This window comes from Pelobates fuscus, chromosome 3 (genome assembly GCF_036172605.1).
Source record: "Pelobates fuscus isolate aPelFus1 chromosome 3, aPelFus1.pri, whole genome shotgun sequence".
NCBI lineage: Eukaryota > Metazoa > Chordata > Amphibia > Anura > Pelobatidae > Pelobates > Pelobates fuscus.
Window position 1 is genome coordinate 399,925,413 of NC_086319.1, and position 21,437 is coordinate 399,946,849.

Here is a 21,437-nt window from a genome sequence, read left to right on the forward strand (position 1 = left end):
TTCCAGGAAATTCCTGAACCCCTGAACTGATATGTGTGATCTTTGGATATGTTGGTCACCCAGATCAGGGCTATTAGGGGATGTAACATTTGTGGGGTTTTATGTATTTTTAGGGAACATTTTGCTTGTTGCGGGAAAAGATTAACTTTCCCTGACCGGGAATCGAACCCGGGCCGCGGCGGTGAGAGCGCTGAATCCTAACCACTAGACGACAGGGAACTGTGAGCTGCTAGAAACTGTGAGAAAACGAGTTTGTGGTATTCAGAAGCTCAAGGTTTCCACGCGAAAGTGCAATTCAAACGTTTGCCTTTTAAGGCACTGAAAATGTCAGCAAGGTCCATTCTTACACAGATTTCCTCAATGCGCCCTAATTAGACTGCAGCAAGATCGCTTATTTTAAAGGCAAAAAGGAAACCGATTTCAAATTAAAGTGCGAGCTACACCTGACAGCTTCAATCAACCATTATTTAACCATCTCGTTATCTCCATTTCCTGGGCGTATCATAGCTCTCCTCCCTCTCCAAGTGAGTTTGCCACGAGCTCCTAAGGGGAGCCTGCTTGCCAGCCTCCTACCCACAGATTATGGGCCCTGCAGGGAAACCTGTAAAAGCCTACCAAACGTGACCGACTGTTAGCACTGATTTCATGGAACTGTTTTGGGCATAGGACCATATGCACGCTTTGTCAAAATTATGACTTCCAGGAAATTCCTGAACCCCTGAACTGATATGTGTGATCTTTGGATATGTTGGTCACCCAGATCAGGGCTATTAGGGGATGTAACATTTGTGGGGTTTAATGTATTTTTAGGGCACATTTTGCTTGTTGCGGGAAAAGATTAACTTTCCCTGACCGGGAATCGAACCCGGGCCGCGGCGGTGAGAGCGCCGAATCCTAACCACTAGACTACCAAGGAACTGTGAGCTGCTTGAAACTGTGAGAAAACGAGTTTGTGGTATCCAGAAGCTCAAGGTTTCCACGCGACAGTGCAATTCAAACGTTTGCCTTTTAAGGCACTGAAAATGTCAGCAAGGTCCATTCTTACACAGATTTCCTCAATGCGCCCTAATTAGACTGCAGCAAGATCGCTTATTTTAAAGGCAAAAAGGAAACCGATTTCAAATTAAAGTGCGAGCTACACCTGACAGCTTCAATCAACCATTATTTAACCATCTCATTATCTCCATTTCCTGGGCGTATCATAGCTCTCCTCCCTCTCCAAGTGAGTTTGCCACAAGCTCCTGGAGGAGCCTGCTTGCCAGCCTCCTACCCACAGATTATGGGCCCTGCAGGGAAACCTGTAAAAGCCTACCAAACGTGACCGACTGTTAGCACTGATTTCATGGAAATGTTTTGGGCATAGGATCATGTGCATGCTTGGTCAAAATTATGACTTCCAGGAAATTCCTGAACCCCTGAACTGATATGTGTGATCTTTGGATATGTTGGTCACCCAGATCAGGGCTATTAGGGGATGTAACATTTGTGGGGTTTTATGTATTTTTAGGGAACATTTTGCTTGTTGTGGGAAAAGATTACCTTTCCCTGACCGGGAATCGAACCCGGGCCGCGGCGGTGAGAGCGCTGAATCCTAACCACTAGACGACAGGGAACTGTGAGCTGCTAAAATCTGTGAGAAAACGAGTTTGTGGTATCCAGAAGCTCAAGGTTTCCACGCGAAAGTGCAATTCAAACGTTTGCCTTTTAAGGCACTGAAAATGTCAGCAAGGTCCATTCTTACACAGATTTCCTCAATGCGCCCTAATTAGACTGCAGCAAGATCGCTTATTTTAAAGGCAAAAAGGAAACCGATTTCAAATTAAAGTGTGAGCTACACCTGACAGCTTCAATCAACCATTATTTAACCATCTCGTTATCTCCATTTCCTGGGCGTATCATAGCTCTCCTCCCTCTCCAAGTGAGTTTGCCACGAGCTCCTGGAGGAGCCTGCTTGCCAGCCTCCTACCCACAGATTATGGGCCCTGCAGGGAAACCTGTAAAAGCCTACCAAACGTGACCGACTGTTAGCACTGATTTCATGGAAATGTTTTGGGCATAGGATCATGTGCATGCTTGGTCAAAATTATGACTTCCAGGAAATTCCTGAACCCCTGAACTGATATGTGTGATCTTTGGATATGTTGGTCACCCAGATCAGGGCTATTAGGGGATGTAACATTTGTGGGTTTTATGTATTTTTAGGGAACATTTTGCTTGTTGCGGGAAAAGATTAACTTTCCCTGACCAGGAATCGAACCCGGGGCGCGGCGGTGAGAGCGCTGAATCCTAACCACTAGACGACAGGGAACTGTGAGCTGCTAGAAACTGTGAGAAAACGAGTTTGTGGTATCCAGAAGCTCAAGGTTTCCACGCGAAAGTGCAATTCAAACGTTTGCCTTTTAAGGCACTGAAAATGTCAGCAAGGTCCATTCTTACACAGATTTCCTCAATGCGCCCTAATTAGACTGCAGCAAGATCGCTTATTTTAAAGGCAAAAAGGAAACCGATTTCAAATTAAAGTGCGAGCTACACCTGACAGCTTCAATCAACCATTATTTAACCATCTCATTATCTCCATTTCCTGGGCGTATCATAGCTCTCCTCCCTCTCCAAGTGAGTTTGCCACAAGCTCCTGGAGGAGCCTGCTTGCCAGCCTCCTACCCACAGATTATGGGCCCTGCAGGGAAACCTGTAAAAGCCTACCAAACTTGACCGACTGTTAGCACTGATTTCATGGAACTGTTTTGGGCATAGGACCATGTGCACGCTTGGTCAAAATTATGACTTCCAGGAAATTCCTGAACCCCTGAACTGATATGTGTGATCTTTGGATATGTTGGTCACCCAGATCAGGGCTATTAGGGGATTTAACTATTTGTGGGGATTTATGTATTTTTAGGGCACATTTTGCTTGTTGCGGGAAAAGGTTAATTTTCCCTGACCGGGAATCGAACCCGGGCCGCGGCGGTGAGAGCGCTGAATCCTAACCACTAGACCACCAGGGAAGTGTGAGCTGCTAGAAACTGTGAGAAAACGAGTTTGTGGTATCCAGAAGCTCAAGGTTTCCACGCGACAGTGCAATTCAAACGTTTGCCTTTTAACCCCTTAAGGACCAAACTTCTGGAATAAATGGGCATCATGACATGTCACACATGTCATGTGTCCTTAAGGGGTTAAGGCACTGAAAATGTCAGCAAGGTCCATTCTTACACAGATTTCCTCAATGCGCCCTAATTAGACTGCAGCAAGATCGCTTATTTTAAAGGCAAAAAGGAAACCGATTTCAAATTAAAGTGCGAGCTACACCTGACAGCTTCAATCAACCATTATTTAACCATCTCATTATCTCCATTTCCTGGGCGTATCATAGCTCTCCTCCCTCTCCAAGTGAGTTTGCCACAAGCTCCTGGAGGAGCCTGCTTGCCAGCCTCCTACCCACAGATTATGGGCCCTGCAGGGAAACCTGTAAAAGCCTACCAAACGTGACCGACTGTTAGCACTGATTTCATGGAAATGTTTTGGGCATAGGATCATGTGCATGCTTGGTCAAAATTATGACTTCCAGGAAATTCCTGAACCCCTGAACTGATATGTGTGATCTTTGGATATGTTGGTCACCCAGATCAGGGCTATTAGGGGATGTAACATTTGTGGGGTTTTATGTATTTTTAGGGAACATTTTGCTTGTTGTGGGAAAAGATTACCTTTCCCTGACCGGGAATCGAACCCGGGCCGCGGCGGTGAGAGCGCTGAATCCTAACCACTAGACGACAGGGAACTGTGAGCTGCTAAAATCTGTGAGAAAACGAGTTTGTGGTATCCAGAAGCTCAAGGTTTCCACGCGAAAGTGCAATTCAAACGTTTGCCTTTTAAGGCACTGAAAATGTCAGCAAGGTCCATTCTTACACAGATTTCCTCAATGCGCCCTAATTAGACTGCAGCAAGATCGCTTATTTTAAAGGCAAAAAGGAAACCGATTTCAAATTAAAGTGTGAGCTACACCTGACAGCTTCAATCAACCATTATTTAACCATCTCGTTATCTCCATTTCCTGGGCGTATCATAGCTCTCCTCCCTCTCCAAGTGAGTTTGCCACGAGCTCCTGGAGGAGCCTGCTTGCCAGCCTCCTACCCACAGATTATGGGCCCTGCAGGGAAACCTGTAAAAGCCTACCAAACGTGACCGACTGTTAGCACTGATTTCATGGAAATGTTTTGGGCATAGGATCATGTGCATGCTTGGTCAAAATTATGACTTCCAGGAAATTCCTGAACCCCTGAACTGATATGTGTGATCTTTGGATATGTTGGTCACCCAGATCAGGGCTATTAGGGGATGTAACATTTGTGGGTTTTATGTATTTTTAGGGAACATTTTGCTTGTTGCGGGAAAAGATTAACTTTCCCTGACCAGGAATCGAACCCGGGGCGCGGCGGTGAGAGCGCTGAATCCTAACCACTAGACGACAGGGAACTGTGAGCTGCTAGAAACTGTGAGAAAACGAGTTTGTGGTATCCAGAAGCTCAAGGTTTCCACGCGAAAGTGCAATTCAAACGTTTGCCTTTTAAGGCACTGAAAATGTCAGCAAGGTCCATTCTTACACAGATTTCCTCAATGCGCCCTAATTAGACTGCAGCAAGATCGCTTATTTTAAAGGCAAAAAGGAAACCGATTTCAAATTAAAGTGCGAGCTACACCTGACAGCTTCAATCAACCATTATTTAACCATCTCATTATCTCCATTTCCTGGGCGTATCATAGCTCTCCTCCCTCTCCAAGTGAGTTTGCCACAAGCTCCTGGAGGAGCCTGCTTGCCAGCCTCCTACCCACAGATTATGGGCCCTGCAGGGAAACCTGTAAAAGCCTACCAAACTTGACCGACTGTTAGCACTGATTTCATGGAACTGTTTTGGGCATAGGACCATGTGCACGCTTGGTCAAAATTATGACTTCCAGGAAATTCCTGAACCCCTGAACTGATATGTGTGATCTTTGGATATGTTGGTCACCCAGATCAGGGCTATTAGGGGATTTAACTATTTGTGGGGATTTATGTATTTTTAGGGCACATTTTGCTTGTTGCGGGAAAAGGTTAATTTTCCCTGACCGGGAATCGAACCCGGGCCGCGGCGGTGAGAGCGCTGAATCCTAACCACTAGACCACCAGGGAAGTGTGAGCTGCTAGAAACTGTGAGAAAACGAGTTTGTGGTATCCAGAAGCTCAAGGTTTCCACGCGACAGTGCAATTCAAACGTTTGCCTTTTAACCCCTTAAGGACCAAACTTCTGGAATAAATGGGCATCATGACATGTCACACATGTCATGTGTCCTTAAGGGGTTAAGGCACTGAAAATGTCAGCAAGGTCCATTCTTACACAGATTTCCTCAATGCGCCCTAATTAGACTGCAGCAAGATCGCTTATTTTAAAGGCAAAAAGGAAACCGATTTCAAATTAAAGTGCGAGCTACACCTGACAGCTTCAATCAACCATTATTTAACCATCTCGTTATCTCCATTTCCTGGGCGTATCATAGCTCTCCTCCCTCTCCAAGTGAGTTTGCCACGAGCTCCTGGAGGAGCCTGCTTGCCAGCCTCCTACCCACAAATTATGGGCCCTGCAGGGAAACCTGTAAAAGCCTACCAAACGTGACCGACTGTTAGCACTGATTTCATGGAACTGTTTTGGGCATAGGACCATGTGCACGCTGTAACGGAGCTCCGTGTACCCCGACCGAGTACCCTCCGTTGATGGATGCTCCTAGCGCTCTCAGAGGACTCCAAGCACTGCAGACGACACCACAACCACCGCAGGCTCCACAACCGCCGTAGCTTAACTGGAGCCGCGCCGTCTTCCGTCCACCCTGGAATGAACCTTCAGCATTCAGGAACGTGTGGGGAAGATCTCTCCTCCTGGAGAGCGTATCTGGAACAAGCTCTTAAAAGAGCTAAGTGATTAAGAGCTCAGGGGAATATGCAGAGCATAGCAATCCCCAGTGTGATATAGCAGTTCCCTCCAATAACGAGACAAGGCTACGTATTGAGGGTCAGAAGAGGTCTGAGGACTGGAACACCCAGCCTGCTTTTTATTAGGATCAGGTACATACAGGACACTCCCAGGGGGAGGATGAAATTGACCAATCACATGCATGGTAACACCCCCACGTCTCCTCCCCTCAGATAAACACATAACCCAATTAAAACATACATTATTTTACCCAAGTTCTGGATGTACCCCAAAAACAGGGGGTACAGCTTTAAATCTGGTATCCCCAAATAGCCCTTGTTCAGGGGAACAGTCTGTCCAAAAATCAGCCCATTCGGATGGATGGTTCGGGAGATACAGGGCTCCAAAGTTTTGACCGACCGCACAGACCAACTAGCCGAAAATAGTTCCATGAGTTTTGGCCTTGCGGTCGGTCTCCGTTCGCACGGTAAAATAGACGAAATTCTTGCCATCCATTCGCATCTTTGTGGTCGCTAGAATCCCCATACTAAGTTAAGTATAACTACCGAACGGCCGGTCGTTCGGTAGTTTCCGTGCGTAATTCTGGATGTCTGGAGGTCTTAGCGGTATTCGCCTGTTTGTGCTTCCGATTTCAGTTCCATGCGTTCACAGGCAAACACCGCTGTTCGCACGCAAGATGGCCGCGAACACGTGGAAAAGTCCCGAAATGGCGGCCACCTATTCAGAGCACAAAGAATTCGCATGAAATCATGCGAACGGCTGTATTCTCCAGTAATGGCATTCTCATGCACTATATTCGCCTAAATCCCCTGGCTGTTAGGTTATATTAGCAGTCCAAACCTACAGCATAGATAAAGGGAAAAAGACAGTCTAATACAAGTCCATATGCCTGAATACAGGGTTTGCAGTGCAATATAGTCCAGGACCATAGTCGCAGGGGAGGAGGCGGGCAAGCAGGCCTCTCCAGGACAAAGTGGCGAAGGGCACCTCGTCACACATCTCCCCTTTGGGGGGAAGACTAACCAGGCACCTGACCTTCTGTCGGTCAGTGCCTCCGTTAGTCGATCCACCAACCCACAATAAACAGATGTCCGAGTGGCCCCCCCACAACATCAAAGTACAGGAACAGCCTACCCACAACACACAGTTACTGCACCTGGGTATTTGGCTGTGGTAATGAGGCCACATGCCGAGGGTACTTGAAGGGCAGAGGCCAACTGCACTCTGCCCAGATGCCAGCTCTTCTGCTGGGGTAGCCTGCAGGACATCAGGCTCTGGACCAGGGACAAAGGTAGGGCAGAGGCCGACTGCACTCTGCCCAGCTGCCAGCTCTTCTGCTGGGGTAGCCTGCAAGACATCAGGCTCTGGACCAGGGAAAAAGGTAGGGCAGAGGCCGACTGTACTCTGCCCAGATGCCAGCTCTTCCACTGGGGTAGCCTGCAGGACATCAGGCTCTGGATCAGGGACAAAGGTAGGGCAGAGGCCGACTGCGCTCTGTCCAGCTGCCAGCTCTTCCGCTGGGGTAGCCTGCAGGACATCAGGCTCTGGACCAGGGACAAGGGTAGGGCAGAGGCCGACTGCGCTCTGTCCAGCTGCCAGCTCTTCCGCTGGGGTACTGAGACCATAGTCCGGCTCAGTAGTCAAGGGAACATGGACGTCAGGAGGGGTTAGCATCGCCTCCGTTAACCCTGGTGCCACGCTAGGGGTTAGCTGGGGAGGGGAATTTGTACTTACCCCCTCCTCTGGGTGTCCCGGTGAGGGTAGTTGGGGATCTGGAAGGGCTGTCCAGCATCCCTGTAGGTCAGGCACAGAGACCACGGTCCCATCTGCGCCGTCTGGAGGATTGGTGTCTCCCCTTGTTGGGGGAAGCTGCCGCTGGGGAGAGGGGGTGCTGTGCTCCTCTCCTGGAAACACAGGCTGCCGCTGGAGAGGGAGACCGCCTGTCTCCACTCCCTTACCATGGTCCTGTTGCTGTAGAGAGGGACCAACTGTCTCTGCTCTCTGTAGGACACACTGCTGCTGGGGGGGAAGAACGGCACCTTCGGCCCCCTGGGGTACACACTGCCGCTGGAGAGGGAGACCGCCTGTCTCCGCTCCCTTACCATGGTCCTGTTGCTGTAGAGAGGGACCAACTGTCTCTGCTCTCTGTAGGACATACTGCTGCTGGGGGGGAAGGACGGCACCTTCGGCCCCCTGGGGTACACACTGCCGCTGGAGAGGGAGACCGCCTGTCTCCACTCCCTTACCATTGTCCTGTTGCTGTAGAGAGGGACCAACTGTCTCTGCTCTCTGTAGGACACACTGCTGCTGGGGGGGAAGGACGGCACCTTCGGCCCCCTGGGGTACACACTGCCGCTGGAGAGGGAGACTGCCTGTCTCCACTCCCTTACCATGGTCCTGTTGCTGTAGAGAGGGACCAACTGTCTCTGCTCTCTGTAGGACACACGGCTGCTGGGGGGAAAGGACGGCCCCTTCGGCCCCCTGTAACTCACGCTGTTGTTGGGGCGCAGGGACGGAATACTTTGCCCTCACTGCCCGATATTCGGCTTCCATCTGCAGATACTCCGCCAGTTCTCTCCTTATTCTTGGTACCATTTCCTCGGTTAGAAGGGACCCGTAGATATCCAACCGCCGCTTCAGCATAGCGTCAAACTGTACGTGACTATACCAATAGTCCAGTTTGGCTGGGTGTTCCCAGGATGCTGTTCCTCGCCCTAGGGAAGCCATCCTGTTGTAGCCAGGGGCGCTGCCCAATGGCTAGCGTTGCCCTCAATTGTAACTCCAAACGTTACCCGTGTCTCTGAGCTGCTTCTCCTCGCACTAGGATGCCATCCCACCGCTGCCACCACTGTAATGGAGCTCCGTGTACCCCGACCGAGTACCCTCCGTTGATGGATGCTCCTAGCGCTCTCAGAGGACTCCAAGCACTGCAGACGACACCACAACCACCGCAGGCTCCACAACCGCCGTAGCTTAACTGGAGCCGCGCCGTCTTCCGTCCACCCTGGAATGAACCTTCAGCATTCAGGAACGTGTGGGGAAGATCTCTCCTCCTGGAGAGCGTATCTGGAACAAGCTCTTAAAAGAGCTAAGTGATTAAGAGCTCAGGGGAATATGCAGAGCATAGCAATCCCCAGTGTGATATAGCAGTTCCCTCCAATAACGAGACAAGGCTACGTATTGAGGGTCAGAAGAGGTCTGAGGACTGGAACACCCAGCCTGCTTTTTATTAGGATCAGGTACATACAGGACACTCCCAGGGGGAGGATGAAATTGACCAATCACATGCATGGTAACACCCCCACGTCTCCTCCCCTCAGATAAACACATAACCCAATTAAAACATACATTATTTTACCCAAGTTCTGGATGTACCCCAAAAACAGGGGGTACAGCTTTAAATCTGGTATCCCCAAATAGCCCTTGTTCAGGGGAACAGTCTGTCCAAAAATCAGCCCATTCGGATGGATGGTTCGGGAGATACAGGGCTCCAAAGTTTTGACCGACCGCACAGACCAACTAGCCGAAAATAGTTCCATGAGTTTTGGCCTTGCGGTCGGTCTCCGTTCGCACGGTAAAATAGACGAAATTCTTGCCATCCATTCGCATCTTTGTGGTCGCTAGAATCCCCATACTAAGTTAAGTATAACTACCGAACGGCCGGTCGTTCGGTAGTTTCCGTGCGTAATTCTGGATGTCTGGAGGTCTTAGCGGTATTCGCCTGTTTGTGCTTCCGATTTCAGTTCCATGCGTTCACAGGCAAACACCGCTGTTCGCACGCAAGATGGCCGCGAACACGTGGAAAAGTCCCGAAATGGCGGCCACCTATTCAGAGCACAAAGAATTCGCATGAAATCATGCGAACGGCTGTATTCTCCAGTAATGGCATTCTCATGCACTATATTCGCCTAAATCCCCTGGCTGTTAGGTTATATTAGCAGTCCAAACCTACAGCATAGATAAAGGGAAAAAGACAGTCTAATACAAGTCCATATGCCTGAATACAGGGTTTGCAGTGCAATATAGTCCAGGACCATAGTCGCAGGGGAGGAGGCGGGCAAGCAGGCCTCTCCAGGACAAAGTGGCGAAGGGCACCTCGTCACACACGCTTTGTCAAAATTATGACTTCCAGGAAATTCCTGAACCCCTGAACTGATATGTGTGATATTTGGATATGTTGGTCACCCAGATCAGTGCTATTAGGGGATGTAACATTTGTGGGGTTTAATGTATTTTTAGGGCACATTTTGCTTGTTGCGGGAAAATATTAACTTTCCCTGACCGGGAATCGAACCCAGGCCGCGGCGGTGAGAGCGCCGAATCCTAACCACTAGACTACCAGGGAACTGTGAGCTGCTAGAAACTGTGAGAAAACGAGTTTGTGGTATCCAGAAGCTCAAAGTTTCCACGCGACAGTGCAATTCAAACGTTTGCCTTTTAAGGCACTGAAAATGTCAGCAAGGTCCATTCTTACACAGATTTCCTCAATGCGCCCTAATTAGACTGCAGCAAGATCGCTTATTTTAAAGGCAAAAAGGAAACCGATTTCAAATTAAAGTGCGAGCTACACCTGACAGCTTCAATCAACCATTATTTAACCATCTCATTATCTCCATTTCCTGGGCGTATCATAGCTCTCCTCCCTCTCCAAGTGAGTTTGCCACAAGCTCCTGGAGGAGCCTGCTTGCCAGCCTCCTACCCACAGATTATGGGCCCTGCAGGGAAACCTGTAAAAGCCTACCAAACTTGACCGACTGTTAGCACTGATTTCATGGAACTGTTTTGGGCATAGGACCATGTGCACGCTTGGTCAAAATTATGACTTCCAAGAAATTCCTGAACCCCTGAACTGATATGTGTGATCTTTGGATATGTTGGTCACCCAGATCAGGGCTATTAGGGGATTTAACTATTTGTGGGGATTTATGTATTTTTAGGGCACATTTTGCTTGTTGCGGGAAAAGGTTAATTTTCCCTGACCGGGAATCGAACCCAGGCCGCGGCGGTGAGAGCGCCAAATCCTAACCACTAGACCACCAGGGAACTGAGAGCTGCTAGAAACTGTCAGAAAACGAGTTTGTGGTATCCAGAAGCTCAAGGTTTCCACGCGACAGTGCAATTCAAACGTTTGCCTTTTAACCCCTTAAGGACCAAACTTCTGGAATGAATGGGCATCATGACATGTCACACATGTCATGTGTCCTTAAGGGGTTAAGGCACTGAAAATGTCAGCAAGGTCCATTCTTACACAGATTTCCTCAATGCGCCCTAATTAGACTGCAGCACGATCGCTTATTTTAAAGGCAAAAAGGAAACCGATTTCAAATTAAAGTGCGAGCTACACCTGACAGCTTCAATCAACCATTATTTAACCATCTCGTTATCTCCATTTCCTGGGCGTATCATAGCTCTCCTCCCTCTCCAAGTGAGTTTGCCACGAGCTCCTGGAGGAGCCTGCTTGCCAGCCTCCTACCCACAGATTATGGGCCCTGCAGGGAAACCTGTAAAAGCCTACCAAACGTGACCGACTGTTAGCACTGATTTCATGGAACTGTTTTGGGCATAGGACCATGTGCACGCTTTGTCAAAATTATGACTTCCAGGAAATTCCTGAACCCCTGAACTGATATGTGTGATCTTTGGATATGTTGGTCACCCAGATCAGGGCTATTAGGGGATGCAACATTTGTGGGGTTTAATGTATTTTTAGGGCACATTTTGCTTGTTGCGGGAAAAGATTAACTTTCCCTGACCGGGAATCGAACCCGGGCCGCGGCGGTTAGAGCGCCGAATCCTAACCACTAGACTACCAGGGAACTGTGAGCTGCTAGAAACTGTGAGAAAACGAGTTTGTGGTATCCAGAAGCTCAAGGTTTCCACGCGACAGTGCAATTCAAACGTTTGCCTTTTAACCCCTTAAGGACCAAACTTCTGGAATAAATGGGCATCATGACATGTCACACATGTCATGTGTCCTTAAGGGGTTAAGGCACTGAAAATGTCAGCAAGGTCCATTCTTACACAGATTTCCTCAATGCGCCCTAATTAGACTGCAGCAAGATCGCTTATTTTAAAGGCAAAAAGGAAACCGATTTCAAATTAAAGTGCGAGCTACACCTGACAGCTTCAATCAACCATTATTTAACCATCTCGTTATCTCCATTTCCTGGGCGTATCATAGCTCTCCTCCCTCTCCAAGTGAGTTTGCCACGAGCTCCTGGAGGAGCCTGCTTGCCAGCCTCCTACCCACAGATTATGGGCCCTGCAGGGAAACCTGTAAAAGCCTACCAAACGTGACCGACTGTTAGCACTGATTTCATGGAACTGTTTTGGGCATAGGACCATGTGCACGCTTTGTCAAAATTATGACTTCCAGGAAATTCCTGAACCCCTGAACTGATATGTGTGATCTTTGGATATGTTGGTCACCCAGATCAGGGCTATTAGGGGATTTAACTATTTGTGGGGATTTATGTATTTTTAGGGCACATTTTGCTTGTTGCGGGAAAAGGTTAATTTTCCCTGACCGGGAATCGAACCCGGGCCGCGGCGGTGAGAGTGCCGAATCCTAACCACTAGACCACCAGGGAACTGAGAGCTGCTAGAAACTGTCAGAAAACGAGTTTGTGGTATCCAGAAGCTCAAGGATTCCACGTGACAGTGCAATTCAAACGTTTGCCTTTTAAGGCACTGAAAATGTCAGCAAGGTCCATTCTTACACAGATTTCCTCAATGCGCCCTAATTGGACTGCAGCAAGATCGCTTATTTTAAAGGCAAAAAGGAAACCGATTTCAAATTAAAGTGCGAGCTACACCTGACAGCTTCAATCAACCATTATTTAACCATCTCGTTATCTCCATTTCCTGGGCGTATCATAGCTCTCCTCCCTCTCCAAGTGAGTTTGCCACGAGCTCCTGGAGGAGCCTGCTTGCCAGCCTCCTACCCACAGATTATGGGCCCTGCAGGGAAACCTGTAAAAGCCTACCAAACTTAACAGACTGTTAGCACTGATTTCATGGAACTGTTTTGGGCATAGGACCATGTGCACGCTTGGTCAAAATTATGACTTCCAGGAAATTCCTGAACCCCTGAACTGATATGTGTGATCTTTGGATATGTTGGTCACCCAGATCAGGGCTATTAGGGGATGTAACATTTGTGGGGTTTAATGTATTTTTAGGGCACATTTTGCTTGTTGCGGGAAAAGACTAACTTTCCCTGACCGGGAATCGAACCCGGGCCGCGGCGGTGAGAGCGCCGAATCCTAACCACTAGACTACCAGGGAACTGTGAGCTGCTAGAAACTGTGAGAAAACGAGTTTGTGGTATCCAGAAGCTCAAGGATTCCACGTGACAGTGCAATTCAAACGTTTGCCTTTTAAGGCACTGAAAATGTCAGCAAGGTTAATTCTTACACAGATTTCCTCAATGCGCCCTAATTGGACTGCAGCAAGATCGCTTATTTTAAAGGCAAAAAGGAAACCGATTTCAAATTAAAGTGCGAGCTACACCTGACAGCTTCAATCAACCATTATTTAACCATCTCGTTATCTCCATTTCCTGGGCGTATCATAGCTCTCCTCCCTCTCCAAGTGAGTTTGCCACGAGCTCCTGGAGGAGCCTGCTTGCCAGCCTCCTACCCACAAATTATGGGCCCTGCAGGGAAACCTGTAAAAGCCTACCAAACGTGACCGACTGTTAGCACTGATTTCATGGAACTGTTTTGGGCATAGGACCATGTGCACGCTTTGTCAAAATTATGACTTCCAGGAAATTCCTGAACCCCTGAACTGATATGTGTGATATTTGGATATGTTGGTCACCCAGATCAGTGCTATTAGGGGATGTAACATTTGTGGGGTTTAATGTATTTTTAGGGCACATTTTGCTTGTTGCGGGAAAATATTAACTTTCCCTGACCGGGAATCGAACCCGGGCCGCGGCGGTGAGAGCGCCGAATCCTAACCACTAGACTACCAGGGAACTGTGAGCTGCTAGAAACTGTGAGAAAACGAGTTTGTGGTATCCAGAAGCTCAAAGTTTCCACGCGACAGTGCAATTCAAACGTTTGCCTTTTAAGGCACTGAAAATGTCAGCAAGGTCCATTCTTACACAGATTTCCTCAATGCGCCCTAATTAGACTGCAGCAAGATCGCTTATTTTAAAGGCAAAAAGGAAACCGATTTCAAATTAAAGTGCGAGCTACACCTGACAGCTTCAATCAACCATTATTTAACCATCTCATTATCTCCATTTCCTGGGCGTATCATAGCTCTCCTCCCTCTCCAAGTGAGTTTGCCACAAGCTCCTGGAGGAGCCTGCTTGCCAGCCTCCTACCCACAGATTATGGGCCCTGCAGGGAAACCTGTAAAAGCCTACCAAACTTGACCGACTGTTAGCACTGATTTCATGGAACTGTTTTGGGCATAGGACCATGTGCACGCTTGGTCAAAATTATGACTTCCAGGAAATTCCTGAACCCCTGAACTGATATGTGTGATCTTTGGATATGTTGGTCACCCAGATCAGGGCTATTAGGGGATTTAACTATTTGTGGGGATTTATGTATTTTTAGGGCACATTTTGCTTGTTGCGGGAAAAGGTTAATTTTCCCTGACCGGGAATCGAACCCGGGCCGCGGCGGTGAGAGCGCCGAATCCTAACCACTAGACCACCAGGGAACTGTGAGCTGCTAGAAACTGTGAGAAAACGAGTTTGTGGTATCCAGAAGCTCAAGGTTTCCACGCGACAGTGCAATTCAAACGTTTGCCTTTTAACCCCTTAAGGACCAAACTTCTGGAATAAATGGGCATCATGACATGTCACACATGTCATGTGTCCTTAAGGGGTTAAGGCACTGAAAATGTCAGCAAGGTCCATTCTTACACAGATTTCCTCAATGCGCCCTAATTAGACTGCAGCAAGATCGCTTATTTTAAAGGCAAAAAGGAAACCGATTTCAAATTAAAGTGCGAGCTACACCTGACAGCTTCAATCAACCATTATTTAACCATCTCGTTATCTCCATTTCCTGGGCGTATCATAGCTCTCCTCCCTCTCCAAGTGAGTTTGCCACGAGCTCCTGGAGGAGCCTGCTTGCCAGCCTCCTACCCACAGATTATGGGCCCTGCAGGGAAACCTGTAAAAGCCTACCAAACGTGACCGACTGTTAGCACTGATTTCATGGAACTGTTTTGGGCATAGGACCATGTGCACGCTTTGTCAAAATTATGACTTCCAGGAAATTCCTGAACCCCTGAACTGATATGTGTGATCTTTGGATATGTTGGTCACCCAGATCAGGGCTATTAGGGGATTTAACTATTTGTGGGGATTTATGTATTTTTAGGGCACATTTTGCTTGTTGCGGGAAAAGGTTAATTTTCCCTGACCGGGAATCGAACCCGGGCCGCGGCGGTGAGAGCGCCGAATCCTAACCACTAGACCACCAGGGAACTGAGAGCTGCTAGAAACTGTCAGAAAACGAGTTTGTGGTATCCAGAAGCTCAAGGATTCCACGTGACAGTGCAATTCAAACGTTTGCCTTTTAAGGCACTGAAAATGTCAGCAAGGTCCATTCTTACACAGATTTCCTCAATGCGCCCTAATTGGACTGCAGCAAGATCGCTTATTTTAAAGGCAAAAAGGAAACCGATTTCAAATTAAAGTGCGAGCTACACCTGACAGCTTCAATCAACCATTATTTAACCATCTCGTTATCTCCATTTCCTGGGCGTATCATAGCTCTCCTCCCTCTCCAAGTGAGTTTGCCACGAGCTCCTGGAGGAGCCTGCTTGCCAGCCTCCTACCCACAGATTATGGGCCCTGCAGGGAAACCTGTAAAAGCCTACCAAACTTAACAGACTGTTAGCACTGATTTCATGGAACTGTTTTGGGCATAGGACCATGTGCACGCTTGGTCAAAATTATGACTTCCAGGAAATTCCTGAACCCCTGAACTGATATGTGTGATCTTTGGATATGTTGGTCACCCAGATCAGGGCTATTAGGGGATGTAACATTTGTGGGGTTTAATGTATTTTTAGGGCACATTTTGCTTGTTGCGGGAAAAGACTAACTTTCCCTGACCGGGAATCGAACCCGGGCCGCGGCGGTGAGAGCGCCGAATCCTAACCACTAGACTACCAGGGAACTGTGAGCTGCTAGAAACTGTGAGAAAACGAGTTTGTGGTATCCAGAAGCTCAAGGATTCCACGTGACAGTGCAATTCAAACGTTTGCCTTTTAAGGCACTGAAAATGTCAGCAAGGTCCATTCTTACACAGATTTCCTCAATGCGCCCTAATTGGACTGCAGCAAGATCGCTTATTTTAAAGGCAAAAAGGAAACCGATTTCAAATTAAAGTGCGAGCTACACCTGACAGCTTCAATCAACCATTATTTAACCATCTCGTTATCTCCATTTCCTGGGCGTATCATAGCTCTCCTCCCTCTCCAAGTGAGTTTGCCACGAGCTCCTGGAGGAGCCTGCTTGCCAGCCTCCTACCCACAGATTATGGGCCCTGCAGGGAAACCTGTAAAAGCCTACCAAACTTAACCGACTGTTAGCACTGATTTCATGGAACTGTTTTGGTCATAGGACCATGTGCACGCTTGGTCAAAATTATGACTTCCAGGAAATTCCTGAACCCCTGAACTGATATGTGTGATCTTTGGATATGTTGGTCACCCAGATGAGGGCTATTAGGGGATGTAACATTTGTGGGGTTTAATGTATTTTTAGGGCACATTTTGCTTGTTGCGGGAAAAGACTAACTTTCCCTGACCGGGAATCGAACCCGGGCCGCGGCGGTGAGAGCGCCGAATCCTAACCACTAGACCACCAGGGAACTGTGAGCTGCTAGAAACTGTGAGAAAACAAGTTTGTGGAATCCAGAAGCTCAAGGTTTCCACACGACAGTGCAATTCAAACGTTTGCCTTTTAAGGCACTGAAAATGTCAGCAAGGTCCATTCTTACACAGATTTCCTCAATGCGCCCTAATTAGACTGCAGCAAGATAACTTATTTTAAAGGCAAAAAGGAAACCGATTTCAAATTAAAGTGCGAGCTACACCTGACAGCTTCAATCAACCATTATTTAACCATCTCGTTATCTCCATTTCCTGGGCGTATCATAGCTCTCCTCCCTCTCCAAGTGAGTTTGCCACGAGCTCCTGGAGGAGCCTGCTTGCCAGCCTCCTACCCACAGATTATGGGCCCTGCAGGGAAACCTGTAAAAGCCTACCAAACGTGACCGACTGTTAGCACTGATTTCATGGAAATGTTTTGGGCATAGGATCATGTGCATGCTTGGTCAAAATTATGACTTCCAGGAAATTCCTGAACCCCTGAACTGATATGTGTGATCTTTGGATATGTTGGTCACCCAGATCAGGGCTATTAGGGGATGTAACATTTGTGGGGTTTTATGTATTTTTAGGGAACATTTTACTTGTTGCGGGAAAAGATTAACTTTCCCTGACCGGGAATCGAACCCGGGCCGCGGCGGTGAGAGCGCTGAATCCTAACCACTAGACGACAGGGAACGGTGAGCTGCTAGAAACTGTGAGAAAACGAGTTTGTGGTATCCAGAAGCTCAAGGTTTCCACGCGAAAGTGCAATTCAAACGTTTGCCTTTTAAGGCACTGAAAATGTCAGCAAGGTCCATTCTTACACAGATTTCCTCAATGCGCCCTAATTAGACTGCAGCAAGATCGCTTATTTTAAAGGCAAAAAGGAAACCGATTTCAAATTAAAGTGTGAGCTACACCTGACAGCTTCAATCAACCATTATTTAACCATCTCGTTATCTCCATTTCCTGGGCGTATCATAGCTCTCCTCCCTCTCCAAGTGAGTTTGCCACGAGCTCCTGGAGGAGCCTGCTTGCCAGCCTCCTACCCACAGATTATGGACCCTGCAGGGAAACCTGTAAAAGCCTACCAAACGTGACCGACTGTTAGCACTGATTTCATGGAAATGTTTTAGGCATAGGACCATGTGCACGCTTGGTCAAAATTATGACTTCCAGGAAATTCCTGAACCCCTGAACTGATATGTGGGTCACCCAGATCAGGGCTATTAGGGGATGTAACATTTGTGGGGTTTAATGTATTTTTAGGGCACATTTTGCTTGTTGCGGGAAAAGACTAACTTTCCCTGACCGGGAATCGAACCCGGGCCGCGGCGGTGAGAGCGCTGAATCCTAACCACTAGACTACCAGGGAACTGTGAGCTGCTAGAAACTGTGAGAAAACGAGTTTGTGGTATCCAGAAGCTCAAGGTTTCCACGCGACAGTGCAATTCAAACGTTTGCCTTTTAAGGCACTGAAAATGTCAGCAAGGTCCATTCTTACACAGATTTCCTCAATGCGCCCTAATTAGACTGCAGCAAGATCGCTTATTTTAAAGGCAAAAAGGAAACCGATTTAATATTAAAGTGCGAGCTACACCTGGGCCTATCATAACTCTCCTCCCTCTCCAAGTGAGTTTGCCACGAGCTCCTGGAGGAGCCTGCTTGCCAGCCTCCTACCCACAGATTATGGGCCCTGCAGGGAAACCTGTAAAAGCCTACCAAATTTGACCGACTGTTAGCACTGATTTCATGGAACTGTTTTGGGCATAGGACCATGTGCACGCTTGGTCAAAATTATGACTTCCAGGAAATTCCTGAACCCCTGAACTGATATGTGTGATCTTTGGATATGTTGGTCACCCAGATCAGTGCTATTAGGGGATTTAACATTTGTGGGGTTTTATGTATTTTTAGGGCACATTTTGCTTGTTGCGGGAAAAGGTTAATTTTCCCTGACCGGGAATCGAACCCGGGCCGTGGCGGTGAGAGCGCCGAATCCTAACCACTAAACCACCAGGGAACTGAGAGCTGCTAGAAACTGTGAGAAAACGAGTTTGTGGAATCCAGAAGCTCAAGGTTTCCACGCGACAGTGCAATTCAAACGTTTGCCTTTTAAGGCACTGAAAATGTCAGCAAGGTCCATTCTTACACAGATTTCCTCAATGCGCCCTAATTAGACTGCAGCAAGATCGCTTATTTTAAAGGCAAAAAGGAAACCGATTTCAAATTAAAGTGTGAGCTACACCTGACAGCTTCAATCAACCATTATTTAACCATCTCGTTATCTCCATTTCCTGGGCGTATCATAGCTCTCCTTTCTCTCCAAGTGAGTTTGCCACGAGCTCCTGGAGGAGCCTGCTTGCCAGCCTCCTACCCACAGATTATGGGCCCTGCAGGGAAACCTGTAAAAGCCTACCAAATTTGACCGACTGTTAGCACTGATTTCATGGAACTGTTTTGGGCATAGGACCATGTGCACGCTTGGTCAAAATCATGACTTCCAGGAAATTCCTGAACCCATGAACTGATATGTGTGATCTTTGGATATGTTGGTCACCCAGATCAGGGCTATTAGGGGATGTAACATTTGTGGGGTTTAATGTATTTTTAGGGCACATTTTGCTTGTTGCGGGAAAAGATTAACTTTCCCTGACCGGGAATCGAACCCGGGCCGCGGCGGTGAGAGAGCGCCGAATCCTAACCACTAGACTACCAGGGAACTGTGAGCTGCTTGAAACTGTGAGAAAACGAGTTTGTGGTATCCAGAAGCTCAAGGTTTCCACGCGACAGTGCAATTCAAACGTTTGCCTTTTAAGGCACTGAAAATGTCAGCAAGGTCCATTCTTACACAGATTTCCTCAATGCGCCCTAATTAGACTGCAGCAAGATCGCTTATTTTAAAGGCAAAAAGGAAACCGATTTCAAATTAAAGTGCGAGCTACACCTGACAGCTTCAATCAACCATTATTTAACCATCTCGTTATCTCCATTTCCTGGGCGTATCATAGCTCTCCTCCCTCTCCAAGTGAGTTTGCCACGAGCTCCTGGAGGAGCCTGCTTGCCAGCCTCCTACCCACAGATTATGGGCCCTGCAGGGAAACCTGTAAAAGCCTACCAAACTTAACCGACTGTTAGGACTGATTTCATGGAACTGTTTTGGGCATAGGACCATGTGCACGCTTGGTCAAAATTATGACTTCCAGGAAATTCCTGAACCCCTGAACTGATATGTGTGATCTTTGGATATGTTGGTCACCCAGATCAGGGCTATTAGGGGATGTAACATTTGTGGGGTTTTATGTATTTTTAGGGAACATTTTACTTGTTGCGGGAAAAGATAAACTTTCCCTGACCGGGAATCGAACCCGGGCCGCGGCGGTGAGAGCGCTGAATCCTAACCACTAGACGACAGGGAACTGTGAGCTGCTAGAAACTGTGAGAAAACGAGTTTGTGGTATCCAGAAGCTCAAGGTTTCCACGCGAAAGTGCAATTCAAACGTTTGCCTTTTAAGGCACTGAAAATGTCAGCAAGGTCCATTCTTACACAGATTTCCTCAATGCGCCCTAATTAGACTGCAGCAAGATCGCTTATTTTAAAGGCAAAAAGGAAACCGATTTCAAATTAAAGTGTGAGCTACACCTGACAGCTTCAATCAACCATTATTTAACCATCTCGTTATCTCCATTTCCTGGGCGTATCATAGCTCTCCTCCCTCTCCAAGTGAGTTTGCCACGAACTCCTGGAGGAGCCTGCTTGCCAGCCTCCTACCCACAGATTATGGGCCCTGCAGGGAAACCTGTAAAAGCCTACCAAACTTAACCGACTGTTAGCACTGATTTCATGGAACTGTTTTGGGCATAGGACCATGTGCACGCTTGGTCAAAATTATGACTTCCAGGAAATTCCTGAACCCATGAACTGATATGTGTGATCTTTGGATATGTTGGTCACCCAGATCAGGGCTATTAGGGGATGTAACATTTGTGGGGTTTAATGTATTTTTAGGGCACATTTTGCTTGTTGCGGGAAAAGATTAACTTTCCCTGACCGGGAATCGAACCCGGGCCGCGGCGGTGAGAGCGCCAAATCCTAACCACTAGACTACCAGGGAACTGTGAGCAGCTTGAAACTGTGAGAAAACGAGTTTGTGGTATCCAGAAGCTCAAGGTTTCCACGCGACAGTGCAATTCAAACGTTTGCCTTTTAAGGCACTGAAAATGTCAGCAAGGTCCATTCTTACACAGATTTCCTCAATGCGCCCTAATTAGACTGCAGCAAGATCGCTTATTTTAAAGGCAAAAAGGAAACCGATTTCAAATTAAAGTGCGAGCTACACCTGACAGCTTCAATCAACCATTATTTAACCATCTCATTATCTCCATTTCCTGGGCGTATCATAGCTCTCCTCCCTCTCCAAGTGAGTTTGCCACAAGCTCCTGGAGGAGCCTGCTTGCCAGCCTCCTACCCACAGATTATGGGCCCTGCAGGGAAACCTGTAAAAGCCTACCAAACGTGACCGACTGTTAGCACTGATTTCATGGAAATGTTTTGGGCATAGGATCATGTGCATGCTTGGTCAAAATTATGACTTCCAGGAAATTCCTGAACCCCTGAAC

General features: G+C 47.7%; 10 non-coding genes across 10 annotated transcripts; all 10 read right to left on the reverse strand.

Annotated features, from left to right (window-relative positions):
* Positions 1-844: 844 nt before the first annotated feature.
* TRNAE-CUC (transfer RNA glutamic acid (anticodon CUC)) lies at positions 845-916 on the reverse strand. Its single transcript has one exon. It is a non-coding gene; the product is annotated as a tRNA-Glu (tRNA).
* Positions 917-10,239: 9,323 nt separating this feature from the next.
* TRNAE-CUC (transfer RNA glutamic acid (anticodon CUC)) lies at positions 10,240-10,311 on the reverse strand. Its single transcript has one exon. It is a non-coding gene; the product is annotated as a tRNA-Glu (tRNA).
* Positions 10,312-10,937: 626 nt separating this feature from the next.
* On the reverse strand, positions 10,938-11,009 carry TRNAE-CUC (transfer RNA glutamic acid (anticodon CUC)). Its single transcript has one exon. It is a non-coding gene; the product is annotated as a tRNA-Glu (tRNA).
* Positions 11,010-13,181: 2,172 nt separating this feature from the next.
* On the reverse strand, positions 13,182-13,253 carry TRNAE-CUC (transfer RNA glutamic acid (anticodon CUC)). Its single transcript has one exon. It is a non-coding gene; the product is annotated as a tRNA-Glu (tRNA).
* Positions 13,254-13,878: 625 nt separating this feature from the next.
* Positions 13,879-13,950, reverse strand: TRNAE-CUC (transfer RNA glutamic acid (anticodon CUC)). The gene has a single exon. It is a non-coding gene; the product is annotated as a tRNA-Glu (tRNA).
* A 626-nt stretch (positions 13,951-14,576) lies between these two features.
* TRNAE-CUC (transfer RNA glutamic acid (anticodon CUC)) lies at positions 14,577-14,648 on the reverse strand. The gene has a single exon. It is a non-coding gene; the product is annotated as a tRNA-Glu (tRNA).
* Positions 14,649-15,350: 702 nt separating this feature from the next.
* On the reverse strand, positions 15,351-15,422 carry TRNAE-CUC (transfer RNA glutamic acid (anticodon CUC)). Its single transcript has one exon. It is a non-coding gene; the product is annotated as a tRNA-Glu (tRNA).
* A 625-nt stretch (positions 15,423-16,047) lies between these two features.
* On the reverse strand, positions 16,048-16,119 carry TRNAE-CUC (transfer RNA glutamic acid (anticodon CUC)). The gene has a single exon. It is a non-coding gene; the product is annotated as a tRNA-Glu (tRNA).
* Positions 16,120-16,744: 625 nt separating this feature from the next.
* TRNAE-CUC (transfer RNA glutamic acid (anticodon CUC)) lies at positions 16,745-16,816 on the reverse strand. Its single transcript has one exon. It is a non-coding gene; the product is annotated as a tRNA-Glu (tRNA).
* Positions 16,817-20,860: 4,044 nt separating this feature from the next.
* TRNAE-CUC (transfer RNA glutamic acid (anticodon CUC)) lies at positions 20,861-20,932 on the reverse strand. Its single transcript has one exon. It is a non-coding gene; the product is annotated as a tRNA-Glu (tRNA).
* Positions 20,933-21,437: the final 505 nt, after the last annotated feature.